This window comes from Phyllobates terribilis, unplaced genomic scaffold, assembly GCF_046119375.1.
Source record: "Phyllobates terribilis strain yellow unplaced genomic scaffold, ASM4611937v1 Scaffold_1__5_contigs__length_1240528914, whole genome shotgun sequence".
Lineage (NCBI taxonomy): Eukaryota > Metazoa > Chordata > Amphibia > Anura > Dendrobatidae > Phyllobates > Phyllobates terribilis.
The window spans coordinates 664,963,202-664,985,604 of record NW_027362761.1 but is presented as its reverse complement, the minus strand read 5'-3'; the positions used below and the strand labels follow the sequence as shown (position 1 = coordinate 664,985,604).

At 43.8% G+C, this 22,403-nt stretch overlaps 1 protein-coding gene across 1 annotated transcript in view; it reads left to right on the top strand.

The window, feature by feature from the left end:
- Positions 1 to 22,403, top strand: part of CACNA1S (calcium voltage-gated channel subunit alpha1 S) — a 1,485,309-nt gene that overhangs the window by 1,404,817 nt on the left and 58,089 nt on the right. The gene's annotated exons all lie outside the window — the stretch shown is intronic.

Below are 22,403 nucleotides of genomic sequence, written 5' to 3'. Positions count from 1 at the left end.
TTCTTGTAGCTTTTAATGAGTTCCTGGATCCTGGATGAAGGTATTTTTGACCATTCCTCTTTACAAAACAATTCCAGTTCAGTTAAGCTTGATGGTCGCCGAGCATGGACAGCCCTCTTCAAATGATCCCACAGATGTTCAATGATATTCAGGTCTGGGGACTGGGATGGCCATTCCAGAACATTGTAATTGTTCCTCTGCATGAATGCCTGAGTAGATTTGGAGCGGTGTTTTGGATCATTGTCTTGCTGTATCAAAGGGAAATTACCGTATGTGCTTTCAGAGGGTTTCCGGGCTGCAGATACCCCACTAGATAGATTAAAAACATTGCTCTGTGAGTCCTCACACCACTCTCCACGCAGCTTATTTCAAAGTATTATTTTGATCGATCAATGGGGGTCTCCGAACCTGGTATTCATCCAGTATATGGCATCCCCTTTAACTCCTTCATGACCGGAGTATTTTGCGTTTTCGTTTTTTGCTACCCCCTGTTCCCAGAGCCATAACTTTTTTTTTCTGCCAATATGATCATGTGAGGGCTTATTTTTTGCGGGACAAGTTGTACTTTTGAACAACATCACTGGTTTTTCCATGTCGTGTACTGGAAAATGCAAAAAAAAGTGCGGTGAAATTGAAACAAAAGTGCAATTCCACAGTTGCTTGTTTTTTTAGCACGCTCACTGAATGGTAAAACTGACCTGCCATTATTATTCTCCCGGTCTTTACGAGTTTGTAGACACAGAACATGTATAGGTTCTTTTTTATTTAAGTAGTGAAAAAAATGGTGCCATTTTCCGAGACTCGTAACATCTCCATTTTTCGGGATCTGGGGCCAGGTGAGGGCTTATTTTTTGCGCGCCGAGCTGACATTTTTATAGATATCATTTTGGGATAGATACAATGTTTTGATCGCTCATTATTAGTGATGAGCGAGCATGCTCGCCACTGCTCGGTACTCGCCCGAGCATCTCAGTACTCGAGATGCTTGGAGCTCGCCCAGTACTTTCAAGATGCTCGGGCGGGAGCTCGGATCCCCGTCCTGCATGTTTGGCGCTATTTAGAGCACCAGTCATGCAGGGATTGTCTGCCACTCACTGTAATGCCACAGCCATGGTGGTTGTGGCATTAAAGTGATTGCCCAAATCGATGGGAACAGTGCTCACAGTGAAACATGAAAAGCCAGCAATTCAGCAGCGGCACACACCAGTACTCGACAATTTAGAACAGAAAGAATAGAGCATCACACATAGATTAGATAGATAGAAACATGTCAGTCACATATATAATAAGTACATTGACAGTGTTGGTTACTGTACTTGTTATTTAGTGTTAAAATAAAGGATTTATTAAAAAAAATAATAATAGTGTTTTCATGCACCCGTCTCTTTAAAAAAGCCGGCCGGCAATTCATCAGCGGCATATATCGGTACCCGACAATTTAGATTAGAAAGAATAGAGCATCACACATAGATTAGATAGACAGAAACATGTCAGTCACATATATAATAAGTACAGTGATAGTGTTGGTTACTGTACTTGTCATTTAGTGTTAAAATAAAGGATTTATTAAAAAAAAAAATTGGCGTAGGGTTCCCCGTAATTTTAGTCTCTAGCGGAGGTTAAGCAGACGTCTGGGGCAGATGTTTGAAGCCTGGGAAGGGGGTAGTACCCACGGAGCCTCCCAGGCTACTAATATCAGCTCCCAGCTGAATACCTAGCCTTAACCAGCAATTAAAATGGGGAACCCCCCCAAAAAATGATGTGGGGTCCTCCCTATTTTAATAGCTAGCAAAGGCTAGGCAAACAGCTGGGGGCTGATCTTAATAGCCCAGGAAGGGTGCCAAGAATATTGGCCCCCTCCCAGGCTAGAAACACCAGCCATCAGCCGCCCCAGAAATGGCGCATCCATATGATGCACCAATTCTGGCACTTAGCCTCGGTCTTCCCACTGCCCTGTAGCGGTGGCAGTGGGGTAATAGGGCTGGGGTTGATGTCAGCTTATAATGCCAGCTGACATCAAGCCCAGGTTAGTAATGGAGAGGTGTCTATAAGACACCCCCATTACTAACCCCATAGTCAATGTTAAAAGACTTGTAGCATCTGGACACAAAAATAGGGCGAAGACCCACGTCAATTTTTTTTTAATTATTTCATGAATTTCATGAAATAATTAAAAAAAATTGAGGTGGGGCTTCGCCCTATTTTTGTGTCCAGCCAGGTACAGCATCCAGGAACGGGCTGCCCCCAACCACCAGCTGCCTATTTATACCTGGCCGGACACAACAATATAGGGAAGCCCTTTTTTTTTTTTTATTATTTCATGAATTTCATGTAATAATTAAAAAAAAATTGACGTGGGGCTTCGCTCTATTTTTGTGTCCAGCCAGGTACAGCAGGCAGGAACGGGCTGTCCCCCAACCACCAGCTGCCTATTTGTACCTGGCCGGACACAACAATATAGGGAAGCCCTTTTTTTTTTTTTATTTCATGAATTTCATGAAATAATTAAAAAAAAAAATGCGTGGGGCTTCGCCCTATTTTTGTGTCCAGTCAGGTACAACTAGGCAGCTGGGGGCTGGAATCTGCAGCGCAGGGAGGCCCAAGCTTTCTGGGCCCCCCCGCTGCAAATTGCAGTCCACAGCCACCCAGAAAATGGCGCGTTCATAGAAGCGCCATCTTCTGGCGCTGTACCGAACTCATCCAGGAACCTGGTGCGGTGGCTCACTGGGTAATAAAGGGTTTAGGGCCAGCTTGGTATTATCAGCTGGCCCTAAGCCCGAAATTCATGGGATCACGCCAATATTACAATATTAGACATGACCGCCATGAATTTCTAGTAAAGTATTTAAAAAAAACGCAACACCCATAATAAACTCCTTTAATTGAAATAAACACACAATTTTTTAATGTTCTAAATTAAACCATACTTACCATCACTCCCATTCCAGCTGAAGCCAATGTCTTCTGCAATAAAAATAAAATAATAAACCAACCTCATCCTTACCTTTCCATGGTTCCCAGGACAGCTTCAGCTCTGCTACATTCACATGACAGGCTGGATCGCAGCCGAAAGCTGCCATCCAGCTTGCCATGCCGCAGACACTGAGAAGCGCAGGCATGCTTGCGCTCCTCAGTGTCTGGCTGTGAGGGCATCCAGATTAGCCGAGTTCATGTCCAATGACCTCAGCTCACCTCATGCACGTCACTGACAGCGTGGGAGAATTCTCCTGCGCTCAGCGCTTGAGCAGGAGAATTCTCCCACGCTGGGATGTCATTGAGATGACTGGCTGGATCGCAGCTGAGCGCTGCCATCCAGCTTTTCATCCTTCAGAGACACTGCAGAGCGCAAGCATGCCTGCGCTCTGCAGTGTCTATGAAGGATAACAAGCTGTATGGCAGCGTTCAGCTGCGATCCAGCCTATCATCTCAATGCCATCCCAGCGTGGGAGAATTCTCCTGCTCAAGCGCTGAGCGCAGGAGAATTCTCCCACGCTGTCAATGACGTGCATGAGGTGAGCTGAGTTCATTGGACATGAGCTGACCTCATGCACGTCACTGACAGCGTGGGAGAATTCTCCTGCGCTCAGCGCATGCGCAGGAGAATTCTCTCACGCTCGCCGCATGCGCAGGAGAATTCTCCCATGCTCTTAGTGACGTGCATGAGGTGAGCTGAGTTCATTGGACATGAATTCGGCTCATCTGCATGCCCTCACAGCCAGACACTGAGGAGCGCAAGCATGCCCGTGCTTCTCAGTGTCTGCAGCATGGCAAGCTGGATGGCAGCTTTCGGCTGTGATCCAGCCTGTCATGTGAATGTAGCAGAGCTCGAGCCGTCCTAGGAACCATGGAAAGGTAAGAATGAGGTTGGTTTATTATTTTATTGTTATTGCAGGAGATCGTTGGCTTCAACTGGAATGGTCATGATGGTAAGTATGGTTTAATTTAGAACATTAAAGAATTGTGTGTTTATTTCAATTAAAGGACTTTATTCTGGGTGTTTGTGTTTTTTTTTAACTTTGACTATGGGGTTAGTAATGGGGGTGTCTTATAGACGCCTCTCCATTACTAACCTGGGCTTGATGTCAGCTGGCATTATAAGTTGACATCAACTCCAGCCCTATTACCCCACTGCCACCGCTACAGAGCAGTGGGAAGAGCGAGGCTAAGTGCCAGAATTGGCGCTTCCTATGGATGCACCTTTTCTGGGGCGGCTGACGGCTGGTGTTTCTAGCCTGGGAGGAGGCCAATATTCATGGCACCCTTCCTGGGCTATTAAGATCAGCCCCCAGCTGTCTGCCTAGCCTTTGCTAGCTATTAAAATAGGGGGGACCCCACATCATTTTTTTGGGGGTCCCCCATTTTAATAGCTAGTAAAGGCTAGGTATTCAGCTGTTGGCTGATATTAGTAGCCTGGGAAGCTCCGTGGGTATTACCCCCTTCCCAGGCTTCAAACATCTGCCCCAGCTGTCTGCTTAACCGCCGCTAGAGACTAAAATTACGGGGAACCCTACCCAATTTTTTTTTTAATAAATCCTTTGTTTTAACACTAAATGACAAGTACAGTAATCAACACTGTCACTGTACTTATTATATATGTGACTGACATGTTTCTATCTATCTAATCTATGTGTGATGCTCTATTCTTTCTGTTCTAAATTGTCTGGTACCGGTGTATGCCCCTGATGAATTGCCGGCCGGCTTTTTTAAAGAGACAAAAACACTATTATTTTTTTTTAATAAATCCTTTATTTTAACACTAAATGACAAGTACAGTAACCAACACTGTCACTCTACTTATTATATATGTGACTGACATGTTTCTATCTATCTAATCTATGTGTGATGCTCTATTCTTTCTGTTCTAAATTGTCAGGATGAATTGCCAGCTTTTTTAAAGAGACGGGTGCATGAACATCGGAGGGCACTATTGTGTTCCAATTGCCCTGCTATGTTTTTCATGCACCCTCCTATATACCCTGCCTGCCTGTCTGCCTATATATTCTACCTGCCTGATGTTTAATTGAGCACCGTTCCCATCGATTTGGTCAATTTTTGACCTTCTGCCGACCGCCGGGGGGGACCGCCAGAAAAATGCTTGAGTTTCCCATAGACTTACATTGGGCTCGTTGCTCGGGTCAAGCACCCGAGTATTTCAATTTGCTCGACCTAAGCTTCAAGCACCCGAGCATTTTAGTGCTCGCTCATTACTACTCATTATTGAATTTTATTGCAATGTTGTGGCGATCAAAAAAATGTAATTCTGGCATTTAGATTATTTTTTCTCGTTACGCCGTTTACCGTTTGGATTAATTCTTTTTTTATATTGATAGATTGGGCGATTCTGAATGCGTTGATACCAAATATGTGTATGTGTGTTGTTTTTTTATTGTTTTATTTTGAATGGGGCGAAAGGGGGGTGATTTAAACTTTTTATATTTTTTTATTTTATTCATATTTTTTTAAAAATTTTTTTTACTTTTTTCTTGCTTCAATAGTCTCCATGGGAGACTAGAAGCAGCACTTACCTGATCGGCTCTGCTACATACAGGCGATGAGCAGATCGCCTCTATGTAGCAGATTTACTCACTTGCTATGAGCACCGACCACTGGGGGGCGCTCATAGCGATCTGGCCATGCCAAATACAGGGGTCTCCTGCAGACTCCAGGTTGTCATGCCAACCCATCGGTGACCCGCGATCATGTGACGAGGTCACCAATGGGCGGGGTAAGTGATGCGCTTCCGGCGCGGCAATGTTAAATGCCGCTGTCAGAGATTGACAGCAGCATTTAACTAGTTAACAGCGGCGAGTGGATTGTGATTCCACCTGCAGCTGTTGCGGGCACATTTCAGCTGTATATATCAGCTGACATGTGCCCGGTTTAGAGGGGCCTCAGCGCCGGAGCCCGCCCTAAACAGGGGATTATGACGTGGTGGGTACTATTACGTACCACGTCATAGAGAGGTTAATACTGTATGTAAATATACAGTTGTGCTCAAAAGTTTACATACCCCGGCAGAATTTTTGCTTTCTTGGCCTTGTTTCAGAGAATATGAATGATAACAAAAAAACTTTTTCTCCACTCATGGTTATTGGTTGGGTGAAGCCATTTATTGTCAAACTACTGTGTTTTCTCTTTTTAAATCTTAATGACAACCAAAAACATCCAAATGACCCTGATCAAAAGTTCACATACCCTGGTGATTTTGGCCTGATGACATGTTCAGAATTTGACACAAATGGGTTTGAATGGCTACTAAAGGTAACATCCTCATCTGTGACCTGTTTGCTTGTAATCAGTGTGTGTGCATAAAAGCTGAGTGAGTTTCTGGGATTCAGACAGACTCTTGCATCTTTCATCCATCCACTGATGTTTCTGGATTGTGAGTCATGGGGAAAGCAAAAGAATTGCACTACCAATTATTTTGCATAATCGCGGCGTTTTCATCGCCTTTGACTTGCATTGAATCGCTTAATATCCGCATCACTACATGTGCAGATGCGGATATTAAGCGATTAAATGTGCGGATGGTACCCGGGTCTGGAGAAGAGGAGACTCTCCTCCAGACCCGGGTACCATAGTACCTGTAAAAAAAAAAAGAATTTAAAATAAAAAAATACATTATACTCACCTTCTGATGGCACCTGGTATCCATAGCGATGCGTTCTGGCTCCCCGGCAGCTCGCGATGGTCTAAAAGGACCTTCCATGATGTCATTTAGTCATGTGACAGGTCACGCGACTGCTGACGTCGGCAATCACGTGACATGTCACATGACTAAATGACGTCATGTAAGGTCCTTTTAGACCACCGTGAGCCACCCAACACACAGGACGCACCGGAGGAGACCGGGGGCCATCGGAAGGTTTTTATTTTTTACCATTCTTTTACTATAACTTGGTCACACTACATAAATCCATGCAACCGGCATGGATTTATATAGTGTGACCAAGTTGTCAAGCACTTTCCAAGTGATGCTAAAATCGATTGGAAAGCACTTGACAACCAACATGTGAAATCACATGTGAAAAACGCTTCACTTCCGCTTGTCCCTGGCAGGAAAAACGCATGTAGAATCCGCATGTACAATCCGCATGAGTTTTTTCTGCAAGGGAGATGCAGAAACTCTCAGGAAAAATCCAGAGCATTTCTGCATCGTAGGCACATAGCCTTGCAACCCATCCAATCCACATAGGCAAAGAAATCAAACCATAGATGTCCACAAATTAAGCTATGTTTAATAATGAGAAATGACACAGGGAAAATATTTTGAACACAATTACTGAAATTCATTTGTATAAAAGCCTTTTTTGGTGATGATCGCTTCAAGACGCCTCCCTTCTGAAGAAAGTAGTCGCATGCATTGCTCGGTTGTGATTTTTTTTTTCTCCCATTCTTCCACACAAACACTCTTCAAATCCTGAAGGGTCAGTGGACTCCTTTTATTAACTCTGAGCTTTAGTTCCTTCCATAAATTTCCTATTGGATTCAGATCAGGTGATTGGATGGGCCATTCTAGCCGCTTTATTTTCTTTCTCTGAAACCAAATGAGAGTTTCCTTTGCTGTGTTTTGGGGATTATTGTCTTGCTGAATTGTCTGCCCTCATTTCATTATCATCCTGGTAGGTGGCAGCAGATTTTTATCACGAATGTCTCCATGCATTTGTCCATTTATGCTTCTTTCAATTATATGAAGTTTGCCAGTGCCATATGCTGAAAAACAGCCCCACACCATGATGTTCCCACCTCCAAACTTCACTGTTGGTGTGGTGTTTGTGGGATAATATGCAGTGCCTTTTAGCTTCCAAACATGGTGTATTTTACCCATCATTAAATGTTTCTTGTGTGGCACTGTCACATACATGCTTCTCAGCACGTAACATGGAGTGCACCTGCACGGGTTAATTTATCTCCTCTCACTCAATCCAGCACTCAACCTCTGATTTAGTTTATAAAGTGAGCATAAATCACACCCCGACACATTCAGCACACCCCAATTACTTAATGCTGTCACCACTCATCAAACACACGGGGTATTCTATGTTACTGCCAGACAATTAAAAGGTCACACACACTCTCTTAAAAGCTGTAGGTTCTGTAGAGCTTACAAGGATCAACTTATTAAAGATTTTTAGTTTTAACTTAAAAATATACAGAGCTTGCAATAAATATATATAAAAATGTAAAAATAAAATGACACACAAATATGCAAAACCGTTATAAAATAATAAGGGAGAAAATAACAGAAATACCTAAAATGTTTCCTTCTGCAGTTATCTGCTTTCCTGAGGGAGGGAGAAGTGAATCATGGAGCACATCAGCCTTCCAGGCTGCTCCCACATGTGAACACTTCTTTTTGTGTCACCCAGCATTTTATATTTTTATATTTCCAGGATCACCTGTATTGGCCCTTTTAACGGATGCTGTGTGTAAGTGGATGACTGGCTAAGCTGTGGCATCTCAAATCTCCTGTGTCTTGCTATGCAGACAATAGGAAATATTCTTCCTAGTACAGACCATTTGCTAACCCCCCCCCCCCCCTTGAAGCTCAGAATCCAGGAGCTAAGCCCCTTTGTGCTTATAATACTGTTATATCCACTTTCACCCTTTTGTCAACTAAATGTAACTCTACTTCTGTTATGATTTCCCTTATTGATTATATATTTCCTTCACAGGCCCCTTGGTAATGAGACACCTGCTGATATTTTTCACTAAATAGCAGGATTGCTTACTAATTACTGATAGATTTCAACTGGTGCAATGACTTACCAATGCTTTCTGCACCTCTCTTCATGAGTTCAATACTTTTTCCCTGTGTCATTTGTTATTATTACACATAACTTAATTTATGGACATCTATGGTTTGATTTCTTTGCCTGTGTGGATTGGATGGGTTGTTACCGACAACCAGTCTGTTATCAAGACAAAAAGGAAATCTTACCCATTCTGCAAAAAATGATCCCCCAATTCATATGCAAATGAATTCCCATGGGATCCCCATGTTTGTCTTTTTTAACCCCTGTGGGTAGTGTTTTTTGTATAAATAAAAGAATATTTTTAGCTTCAAACACTCCAAATGGTTCTCCTTTATCTTCGATTTAGCATATGATTAGTTATGCAGATTCTTATCATAGAACTGCATTGCTACTGTTTTGCTCTTAAAAATTTATTTTAATTTGTATTATTTTGTTAGTATTTTACCTTTGGATATCAACACTTTTATATTACTATTGGCATTCAACACTAGAGATGAGCGAATATGTTTGGGAAACGATCGCCAATTTAAAATTCGGCACAAATATGGCACATTCGGATTCATGTTCAGGTTAATGAGCTTTTTGCACAAAAATCGGATAAAGTTGGACCCGAACATGAACATCGCTGCTTTCCCGTGCTGTCATCTGAGTGACAGCACGAAATCACAGGCTGTGACCCGCTGTAAGATCGCTACTGCCGGTCACAGCACTGCTTAATCATGGTGTCAGTGTGATCCCGCAGCTGTGACAGTCACCAGCAGTAAAAAACTTACGACGGGTGACAGGCGCCGGTTGATGGGACTACTACCCCCATCATCCAGCGCCTGCTGTCACTGTACATAATCTGCCCAAGCGCCGCTGATGGCAGAATTATTCTCTCATCAGTTGCGCTTGCACAGTGAAAGTTAAAGTAAAAATAAGTTTAAGTAATTATTTAAATAAAAATAATAAACACATTATACTCACCTACCACTTACCTACACCTTGACCCCTATGTTCTCGTCCCCTGTAAAAAATAAAATATAATAAAGCACCATATACTCACCTTACAGATAATCCCTGAAGCCATTGTCCCCTGCAATAAAGATAAAATAATAAACCACCATATTCCTCACTTGTCCGCCGCAGTCCATATATCGAGTGTCCCACATCGATGTCACTGATAGCACAGCCACATCCGGACATGTGACTGTGCTCTCCGGCAGCTGGCGATACACTGACAGGAGTGCTATGGCTCCCGCAGTGTATCGCGAGAAGCTGCTGGCACTGAGGTCACCAGAGTTCAAACAGCTGATGATCAGCTGAGCGCTCTGGGACCTCACTTACGGGATTGGTGCTGTGTGAGAATTTCCCACGCAACACCAATGCTGTACGAGAGATCACTGGAGCTCTCAGCTGATCTTCAGCTGTTTGAACTCAAGTGACCTCACTCCTGCAGCACAGCGATGTACACTGACAGGAGTGATTATGCTCCTGTCAGTGTATATAGTGCTGTCTTCTACAGCAGTTACATCAGTGATCGCTAATGTGACTGCTGTAGAAGTGACCTAGATCGCGGTGGGACACTGAGATTATGTCATGACGGCGGACAGGTGAGAGATATGGTTGTTTTTTATTTTTGGTTTATTACAGGAGACAAGGGATTCGGGGACTGGGCGTTAGGTGAGTATACAGTGTTTTTTATTTTTAAATACATTATTAAAACCGTGTGGAATTTATTTCATTAAAAGACTTTATTCTGGCAGTGTCTTTATCGAAAAAATGTCAAAAACCTAACTACGGGGTTAGTAATGGGGGCATCTTATAGATGCTCTCCATTACTAACCTAGGCTTCATGTCAGCCGCCAATACAAGGCTGAAATGAACCCCACCCTATTACCCCACTCACAACCACTACACAGCAGTGGGAAGAGCGAGGCTAAGTGCCAGATTTGGCACATCTTATCGATGTGCCGTTTCTGGGTCCACTGAGGGCTGATGTTATTAGCCTTGGAGGGGGCCAGGATCCATGTCCCCTTCCCTGGCTAATAATATCAGCTCACAGCTGTCTGTTTAGCCTTTGCTGGTTAGATTTTATAGGGGGACCCTATGTCATTTTTTTTCTGGGGTCCCCCTGTAATTTAGCCAGTAAGTGCTCAGCAAACAGCTGTGAGCTGTTATTAATAGCAAGGGAACATCTTTGGCTAATGGTCCCTTCGCTGGCTAGTAATATCAGCCCCCAGTGGTCAGCATTCCCTCTACTGGTTATGAAAATGAAGCGGGAGCCCACGTCATTTTTTTTATTTAACTCTTCATTAGATTTAATTTATAAGAAATCCCATGCCCACTGTGCTTGTTTTTGATGCTACTAAAACTCACCCGCAGCCAGTCAATTTCTGTATTGGAGATGCAAGGCTTCACTGCAGAATTTGACCGATTGAAATGCCATTACATGCGGTGGATGCGCTCCTCGGTGTCTCTGCAGGATCGCAGGCTGGATGGTCGCATCCAGCTACTATGCAGCCTGCCATCTAGATGTAGCAGAGCTGGACCCGACGTGGGAAACATGGATTACGTTCTTCACGTTGGAATGGTAAAGATGAAGTTGTTTTTTTATTTTACTTTTATTACAGGTGACAATGGATTCAGATGGAATGGGCATAATTGTAATTAGAGTTTCATTTAGAATATTAAAGGAGTCTGTGTGTTTATTTAAAATATAATGTTTTATTCTGGGTGTGGGTGTTATTTCACATTTCACTTGCACCATGGGGTTAGCAATGGGGGGCGTCTTATAGACGCTTCTCCATTACTAACCTGGGCTTGATGTCAGCTGAGATGTGCCTCATAGAATAACATGGTCAGAATGCAATCCAATTTTTTATCCATTTGCACTCGTCCGTTTTTCTTGCATATGAGTATGAGCCCTTAAAGCGATGTCCCACATTTCTTTTTTCAAAACATGCATGCAAAAACGCACCAAAAACTCTGCAGCAAAGTGAATGAGAAATGTGAAGTGTCATGCACACATTGAGTATTTTTAACTTGCAGATTTGGTGCAGAAAATAATCATCAGCATGTCAATTCCCTATGCATTTTTGACTGCGTTTTTTCAGTGCATTCAATGGATAAAAAACACAGGCAAAACCCATTAAAAGTCAAAATAGAAAACAATCTTCAGCATGCCTCTGTGCATTGAATGCACTGGAAAAATGCAGGCAAAATCGTGGCAAAAATGCAGGCAATAACACACATCAAAAAAGCTGTAAAATCGCAGCAAAAATGCATCAAATTTGTGGTAAAATCGCAGCAAAAAACACTAAAAACGCAATGTGTGAACATAGCCCTATTTTGCAGAAAACCATGAATAGCAGAAAATCCTAATAAAAGAAAAAAACAAGAAGTGTGTATGAGATTTCTGGAAGCTCATAGACTTTGCTGATACTGTAAAATGCAGCAGAAATTTTGCATAAATAACGCATTAAACACACTGAAAAAACACAATGTGTTAACATAGCCTTATTGCTTGTGTTTTTTCCGTGATTTTACTGTGATATTGATGTGTTTTAGCCGCGATTTTACCGCAATATTGATGCGTTTTATTACCTGCGTCTTTCCCACGATTTTACCACAATTTTGATGCATGTTATTGCCCGGGTTTTGCCTCGATTTTGTCTTGTTTTTGTCGTGATTTTGCTTGCGTTTTTGCCAGAGAATTGACATGCTGAAGATTATTTTCTATATTCGCTTTTGGTGCGTTTTGCTTGCATTTTTCACCCATTGAATGCACTGAAAAAATGCAGGCAAAAAATGTGGCAAAAACGCACAGAGAACTGACATGCTGATGATTATTTTCTGCACCATATTTGCAAGTCAAAAAATACTCAATGTGTGCATGACACTTCACGTTTCTCATTCACTTTGCTGCAGAGTTTTTGGTGCGTTTTTTGCATGTGTTTTTGTACCGCAATTAATGTCTTTGGAGCTAAAGATATTGGAAAAAAGAAACGTGGGACATTGCAGGCACACGATCAGAAGCCGCTGCGGGTTTGACGCTGCGTCAAACTCGCAGCGACCAGATTTTACAGCATAGTGGATGGGATTTGTAGAAATACCATGTCCACTACGCGTTCATCTGTGCCTGCGGATCACCCGTGGACACGGGCATGCAGTGAGTCTTTCAAAACCGCACCAAGTCGATTTCTCTTGCAAAGGCTCTACTTTCTGCAAGAAAAATCTGATCAGTACAATGTATTGAATGCGGTGAATCCACATAGTTCAATGAAAACATGCAGATTCACCTGCGTTCAATAGAACGCAGTGCTTTGGACACAGCATAAAGTATGCTGCATCCAAAACGCTGCCTGTTCGGATCATGTGCACATACCCTAACCCTTGGATTATCGTCGGACCAGGGGTGAGTATTTTCGATGCGTCCAAAACGCTGCGTTCTAATGATGCACTTGTTTTGTCAGTACATGCAGATCCACCTCATGTAATGACATTTTAAGCGGTCAAAATCTGCAGCGGAGACTTCTATAAGACACCGCATTACTAACTCTGTAGTAAGGTTTTTGACATTTTTCAATAAAGACAAGCCCAGAATAAAGTCTTTTATTAAAATAAAATTCCACACGGTTTTAATAATTTATTTAAAAGTAAAAAACACCGTATACTCACCTAAAGCCCAGTCCCCGAATCCCTTGTCTCCTGTAAGAAACCAAAAATTAAAAACAACCATATCCCTCACCTGTCCGCTGTCATGACTGATGTGACTGCTGTAGAAGACAGCACTGTCAGGAGTGTAATGCGGTGAATCCACATAGTTCAATGAACACATGCAGATTCTGTCATGCTAGGTTTGGGAAAGACTTAGTGCAACACAAAGGGAAGAAGAAAAGGGAGCCCTGTCTCCCCTAACGTTCCTGTATTGGCTCTTCACCAATCGCCACACGCGTGCCTCGCCTTCTCTTTCCCTGGCATATGGCTAAGGCTAGGGAAGGGAGGAGAGGAGCACTAGTCGATCTCCACTAAAAAACTATAGACAACAGGGGTAGACAAACAGCGGGAAATTGCTTAGCTTTAGACAAACTCCAGCCAAATGCACACACGTCCTCAAGATCCAGAGAGGACAAAGAACTGCTCTTGCTAAAGCTTTCAAAAGTAGTAATGAAGATTGCCGACACCTTCCTCTGAAATACAGCAGGTATTTATACACCCAGGCAGGGTGTTAATTGGCCAAAGGAAGGTAGCCGCTGGGTCCTAGAGACAGCCTCTAAGAAGATGTCTGTAATGCGAGATATAGAGATCTCCTGCAACCAATTGCAGGGCGACTGTCTGTCACCTCTGACACACCTGTGACAGTACCCCCTCTTGTACGAGTGGCCTCTGGACACTCAGGACCGGGTTTCTCAGGATAAGAGGTGTGGAATGAGCGAATCAACCTGGGAGCGTTCACCTTTGACGCTGAAACCCACATCCTCTCCTCTGGACCATAGCCTTTCCAGTGCACCAAGTCTTGTAGAGAGCGTCATTGGAGACGAGAATCTATACTCCTCGAAATCTGGAACTCCAGATTACCATCAACCATTACTGGAGGCTGTGGTAGAGGTGAGGGCTCAAGAGGTTCCACATATTTCTTTCCAAATCCAAATGTGATATTCAGGATTTGTTTTCTCATTTTGTCTCTCATAGTTGAGGTCTACCTATGATGTGAATTACAGGCCTCTCTCATCTTTTTAAGTGGGAGAACTTGCACAATTGGTGGCTGGCTAAATACTTTTTTTCCCATTGTATGTGTAAATCTGCAAGAACCAAAAGGACCTAGATAAATTGATAAATAGTAGTAGATGCAATCTATAGTCCAAAATGAGATTATTACTCCTTTATTTTACTCATAAAATGGCTGGAGATTAGTATAAAACAAGCAAAATAATTGACCTCCAGGATCATAAACGTGTTAAGTTATATAAAGCAGGACAATGTAGCACTGTTCAACGTCTATAACAAAGCGAGTCAAAAAGAAGAAAAACGTATAACGAATAGTGATGAGCGAGCATGCTCGCCACTGCTCGGTACTTGCCCGAGCATCTCAGTACTCGAGATGCTCGGAGCACTCCGAGTACTTTCGAGATGCTCGGGCTGGAGCTCGGGTCCCCATCCTGCATGTCTGGTGCTATATAGAGCACCAATCATGCAGGGATTGTCTGCCACTCACTGTAATGCAGCAGCCATGGTGGTTGTGGCATTACAGTGATTGCCCAAATCGATGGGAACAGTGCTCACAGTGAAACATGAAAAGCCAGCAATTCATCAGCGGCATACACCGGTACCCGACAATTTAGAACAGAAAGAATAGAGCATCACACATAGATTAGATAGAAACATGTCAGTCACATATATAATAAGTACAGCGACAGTGTTGGTTACTGTACTTGTCATTTAGTGTTAAAATAAAGGATTAATTAAAAAAAAATTGGCGTGGGGTTCCCCATAATTTTAGTCTCTATCGGAGGTTAAGCAGACATCTGGGGCAGATGTTTGAAGCCTGGGAAGGGGGTAATACCCACGGAGCTTCCCAGGCTACTAATATCAGCCCCCAGCTGAATACCTAGCCTTTACTAGCTATTAAAATGGGGGACCCAAAAAAAAAAGACGTGGGGTCCCCCTTACTTTAATAGCTAGCAAAGGCTAGGCAGACAGCTGGGGGCTGATATTAATAGCCCAAGAAGGGTGCCATGAATATTGGCCCCCTCCCAGGCTAGAAACACCAGCTGTCAGACATCCCAGAAATGGCACATCCATAGGATGTGCCAATTCTGGCACTTAGCCTCTCTCTTCCCACTGCCCTGTAGCGGTGGCAGTGGGGTAATAGGGTTGGGGTTGATGTCAGCTTATAATGCCAGCTGACATCAAGCCCAGGTTAATAATGGAGAGGCGTCTATAAGACACCCCCATTACTAACCCCATAGTCAAAGTTAAAAAAAACACAAATGCCCAGAATAAAGTCCTTTAATTGAAATAAAGACACATTCCTTTAATGTTCTAAACTAAACCCTACTTACCGTATCGCCCATTCCAGCTGAAGCCAACGATCTCCTGCAATAAAAATAAAATAATAAACCAACCTCATCCTTACCTTTCCATGGTTCCCAGGAGGGCTTCAGCTCTGCTACATTGACATGACAAGCTGGATCGCAGCAGAACGCTGCCATCCAGCTTGCCATGCCGCAGACACTGAGAAGCTCCTCAGTGAATCTCCTCAGTGTCTGGTTGTGACGGCATCCAGATGGGCCAAGTTCATGTCCAATGAACTCAGCTCACCTCATGCACGTCACTGACAGCGTGTGCCTTCTTCCGGGGGTTCTCCTTACCACCTGGATGCCCAGCAAGCACAGAGTTATGATGTTCCTTAATTATTTTTCGGCGCCGATTAGATGGTACAAATAACCTTCCTGAAGGGCAGGAGGCAGAGGCGTCCCCCTGAGTCTCCAACACCTCACCCTCCAGTTCAGGATACCGTGCTGAAATGACTACCCCATTCTGTAATATTGGGGAAGAGTTCTCATGGTCACCACCACCAGGGAAGCTCGGGGACAAAGCATCAGCCTTGACATTTTTGACCCCTGGACAAAAAGTGACAACAAAATTGAACCTAGTAAAAACCAGGGACCATCTGGCTTGCCTAGAGTTGAGACGTTTAGCTCACTGGAGATATGACAGTAATAACAGTAATAGGATGGACAGCCACCTCCAACCAATGTCGCCATTGCTCGACTGCCAATTTGATCGCCAAAAGTTCCCTATTACCCACGTCATAATTCCTCTCAGCCGAAGGCTATTTTTTAGAAAAGAAGGCGCATGGACGCCATTTACCAGGGGACGGACCCTGAGACAACACAGCCCCAACTTCCACATCCGACGCATCAACTTCGACAATAAAGGGAACGGACCCTGAGACAACACAGTGGAACTGGCACCGAGTCACTGGCAAAGATGGAAATAGGTTCACCTAAAGCACACCAAGCAAGACCATGAGTTTTTACAAACTCAGCATCAACCATGCTGACTTCGACTCAACTGTCAACAAACACAGAAAATTTCTTGGTTTGCTCTCTAGCACCTCTGCTGACAGGACAAAGCAGGAATTGCAGGTTGGTAACAAATGCACCCCTTGTTTATCCAACTCCAGACTACCAAGAGTAAATGGAGACTCCTTTTGTTTAGGAATTGCAGGAAAGGTCCCAACAAAATGTCCTTTTTTCCCACAAAAAAAGCATGCGCCTTTTTTCCTGTGAATCTCCAGGGAGATGTATGATGTAGAGAAACCCCTAACTGCATGGGTTCCTCAACCTCCCCCAGTAATGGCTCATCCCCAGATCACTCCCCTGGCATAGGTACACAACCCCGACAAGAAGGCCCCAGAGAAGGTGGTCTCACCCATCTATCCCAAAGGCGTCTATCAAAACGTAAGGCCAGTGACATGACAGCCTCCAAGGACTGAGGGGTTTCATATACTGCCAAGGCATCTTTCAACCTTTCAGTAAGACCCTCACAAAATTCTAAGAGCTAAGTCATTCCAATAAGAATCCGTTGCCCATCTACGGAATTCCGAAGTGTACGTCTCCACTGACCTATTCCCCTGCTGAAGGCGACGTAACCTAGACTCAGCCCACGACTGAGGATCTCCCTGCAGTAGAGAGATCACAATACGAACCCGTTGCTCCTCATTTCTGGAGGAGTAAGGACGAAGTTTAAAATACAGTTTGCAGGCCTCCTTGAAAAAAAAACTTGTCCCTACCTCCTGAAAACAACCTGTCCGGGAGGGCAACCTTGGGTTCAGGCTGGGCAGGCCTACATGCAGAGACCCCCACATTAGCGAACAGTTGCTGATGTTGCTGATGAACCTCACAGCAGAGGTCATTCACTTCCAGGGGCAGACAGCGGAACTGCTCTGCGAGCTCTGCAACAGTACCCATACCAAGGGAGAATGGAAAAAAAAAGTCCATGCCAAAAACACATGGAGGGGAAAAAAAACAAATGTCAGTTTTTTTTCTTTTTTCCTTTTCAAAATGTGCTCGGCTGGCGATAATGTCATGCAAGGTGTGAGAAAAACTTAGTGCAACACAAAGGGAAGAGGGAAAGGGAGCCCAGAATCTAGGCAAAAGGGGGAAGTGGAGACCTCCTAGGTTGATCTAGCATCACCCTATCTCCCCTAACATCCCTGTATTGGCTCTTCACCAATCGCCGCATGCGTGCCTCGCCCTGTCCTTGCCTGGCATATGGCTAAGGCTAGGAAAGGGAGGAGATGAGCACTAGTCGATCTCCACTAAACACTATATACAACAAGGGTGGACAAACAGGGGGAAATTGCTTAGCTTTAGACGAACTCCAGACAAATGCGAACACGTCCTCAAGCTCCAGAGAGGACGAAGGACTGCTCTTGCTAAAGCTTTCACAAGTAGTAATGAATATCGCCATCACCTCCCACTGAAACTCAGCAGGTATTTATACACCAAGGCAGGGGGCAGGGTGTTAATTGGCCAGAAGAAGGTAGCCTTTGGGTCCTAGAGACAGCCTCTAAGTAGATGTCTGTAATGCCAAATGTAGAGATCTCCTGCAACCAACTGCAGGGTGACTGTCTGTCACCTCTGACACACCTGTGACAGATTCACCTGCATTCAATAGAACGCAGCTCTTTGGATGCAGCATAAAGTATGCTGTATCCAAAATGTTGCCTCTCCGGATCGTATGCACATACCCTAACCCTATCACTCCTGTCAGTGTATAGCGCTGTGCTGCAGAAGTGAGGTCACTTGAGTTCAAACAGCTGAAGATCAGCTGAGAGTTCCAGTGATCTCACTTACGGCATTAGTGTTGCGTGGGAAATTCTCACACAGCACCTATGCCGTAAGTGAGGTCCCGGAGCACTCAGCTGATCTTCAGCTGTTTGAACTCCGGTGACTGTTAGAACTCTCCTGTTAGTTTTTTTCTATTTTGTGGTCACGTGACCTGCTGCCTATTTATTCCAGCTCCGCCCTTCTGGCTTTGCTGGACTTCAGTGTTACTTTGACTCTTAATCTAGCCAGGTGCTTTGTACCTATCTCTATAGTTTGCTTGGTCCTTGGACCTCTAAGTATTTTTGTCTGTTTGTCGTTTTGCTCCGCTACAACTTCTGCTAGGAGATGTCCAATTTTGTCCCAGTCCTTAGTACTTTTAGGGACCCCTCCCTTATATCTATAGGTCTGGGTTCAGACTAGCTGAGGACGAAGGCGGGTCTGTTCACAAGGAACAGGTTGCCCACTGCATCGTAGGGAATCAGCTTAGTCCTATTGCAGGGACAGTTTTCCTTTCTTTCCTTAGTTCTTGTAGCAGATCATAACAGTGACCTCAGTGCCGTTAGTTTCTCGCAATACACTGCGGGAGCCATAGTGCTCCTGTTTGTGTATTGTCGGCTGCCGAATAGCATGGTCACATCCCACGGATCAGTGACATTCACGTGGGACACTCTGTACATCGACTGCAGCGGTGAGGAATATGGTGGTTTATTATTTTATCTTTATTGCAGAGAACAATGGCTTCGGAGATTAGCTGTAAGGTAAGTATATATGTTTTTCAATTTTTTTATTTTTTACAGGGAACGAGAACATCGGGGTCAAGGTGTAGGTAAGTGGTAGTTGAGTATAATGTGTTTATTATTTTTATTTAAATAATTATTTATGTATTTTAACTTTTTTTTTTCACTTTCACTGCGCAAGTGCAGCTGATGAGTAATTGCTTCTTCCGTCAGCGGCGCTTGGGCAGCTTGTGTACAGTGACAGCATGTTCTGGATGATGGGAGTAGTAGTCCCATGAGCCGGAGCCTGTCACCTGCATTAAGCTTTTTACGGGTGACTGTCACAGCTGTGTGATCATGCTGACAACTGACAGCATGATCCAGCAGTGCCGTGACCAGCGGTAGCGATCTTACCGCCTGTCACAGTCCCTGATTCCCACGCTGTCATCTGCATTCAGGGATGTTCAGGGCCCCGTTCGGGTTCGTGATCGTGTGCCCGAACACAAAAATTGTTTTACATGTTCGGGTTTATTCCCCGAACATCAAAACATTTGCTCATCTCTATTCAACACTGCCTGAATCCTTCTGGACATGCTGTCAATCAGATTCAAGCATGTCTCAACTGAAGTCTGACCCCAGGTCTCTTCTACACATTCCCAAAGTTGGTGCATACTGGTCGACTCAATTGGGTATGTATGCACTTTTTTACAATTCTACGCACAAGTGTTCGATTGAATTAAGGTCTGGGGACTATCCAGCACCTCTACTGCTACTTTATACTACTACTACTACTTTATATGTAAGATAATCTACTACTACTGTAATATGCGTCACAGGGTGCTTTCATGGATGTCTGTGATCTCACTATTACGAAGCATACAAGCCAACTCCACTGCCGTGTTTGTCGCACCAGAACTGATAAACCCTGTGATGAGCCGACTTTTTGACTCTAATATTTTGCCTGGACATCCAGCTCTTGGCCTTTGAATGGATGGGTGGATTTAATTTCCTATTTTTCCAACTGTCATGACACTCACACGATGCAGTTTGGCTATTTTCTTGGCTGAGAAACCGCTATGGATGATGCTGTTTCGCTTTTCTTGGAAAATCATCTTCATGGCTGCTCCTAGATTTGAACCAATGGTCTTTCGCTCCTAGATTTGAACCAATGATCTTTCGCTTGGGAATCAACTTAATAACACATTGAACTATTAGGAAATGTGAGAATAGGTTGTAATTTGTAGTATACAGGAAGAAAAATATTGGTCCACCACCAGGAGCAAAATAGTAACGATGCAGTGACATGACAAGAATCTGCATAACTAATCATATGCTAAATAGTTACAAGTCAAATTTATGTATGAGATAGCCAAGATGATTGTCTATAAAATGATGGGAGTCCCATGTAGTGGATGGTGAGATATGGAGCCTGATAGTCAAAAGTTCAAAACATTGTTACCCTTTTGCTCATCAGTGTATTTTACCCACTGTGTGTCTATATCTAGAATATACAGTACAGACCAAAAGTTTGGACACACCTTCTCATTTAAAGATTTTTCTGTATTTTCATTACTTTGAAAATTGTACATTCACACTGAAGGCATCAAAACTATGAATTAACACATGTGAAATTATATACTTAACAAAAAAGTGTGAAACAACTGAAAATATGTCTTATATTCTAGGTTCTTCAAAGTAGCCACCTTTTGCTTTTGATGACTGCTTTGCACACTCTTGGCATGATTCACTGACCGCCGCCATCTTTGTACATGAGACGCATAATCGCAATTTTAGGCTATGTGCCCACGATGTAGAATTGAAGCGGAAAATGTTCACTTCATTTCTGCATGTACTTGCCAGTAAAAATGCTTGCGGATTTTAACACGCGTTTTTGAAGCGTTTTTGACATGCTGATTTGCCATGCGTTTTTCTAATTCATTGAGTAGGCAATTCCGCATGCGTAAACGGACAAAAAATGGTCATGCTGCGGATTTTTCCACACATAAAATCCGCTGCGGAAAAGACAGCAGCATGGGCACAGAACATGCGGATTGTTATTGGGGATCATGGGGCACGTATTACTAAGCATTTTTAAAGCATTTCCGCAGCAGTAATTCCGCAGCAAAAACTCTTGAAAAACGCATTGTGGGCACGCAGCCTTAATGTGACATATCTGCCTGCACAAAGATGGTGGCAGTCTGATTTACTGCGCCTGTGCAAATTCTGCGCTTAACACAGGGGGAGGGGTGAGTGCACATAGGAAAGAGAGGACACACAGGGGGGAGACTGCTCAAATGAGAGAGCACATGAGGGAAGAAGACAGCACAGGGGTGGAGAGAGAGCAGACAAGGGAGAGAGCACATGGGGTACACAGGTCAAAGAAGAGATCACATGAGAGAAGAAGACAGCAGATGGGGGAGAGAGACAGAGCACGGTGGGGGAGACTTCTCAAATGGGACAGCACATGAGGGGAGAACACAGCACAGGGAGGAAAGAGACAGCAGACAAGGGGGAGAGCTCATAGGGTAGACAGGTCAAAGAAGAGAGCACAGACGGGAGAAGTCAGCACATGGGGGAAAGAGAGAGTAGACAGGTGGGTGAGCACATGGGGGGGAGAGATTCTCAACGCTGCAAAGCCTGCCCCCATCGTGACATTACCGCCCTCTCGATGCGATGGGCATCCCTAGTCAAAATTACTGTTAGGCTGTGTGCCCACGATGCATTTTTTAAGCATTTTGCAGCGGCAAAAACGCTGCAGAAACGCTTAAAAAAAATGCATGGTAGAAGGCCTGCCATGTTCCCCAATGATAATCCGCACATGCTGCGGAAGTTTCTGCTGTGGATTATCATTGCGAAAAAAAAACGCAGCACTACCAATTATTTTGCGGAAGTGCTGCGTTTTTGCCGCCATTGACTTGCATTAGAACGCATGGATTACGCATCACTGTATATGTAGATGCGCATTCCATGCGTTCTAATTTGCAGATGGTTCTCGGGTCTGGAGGAAAGGAGACTCTCCTCCGGACCTGGGTACCATAGAAAACTGTAAAAAAAAAAAGAATAAAATAAAAAATAAATATATACTTACCTTCTGGCGGCCCCCGATGCGCTCC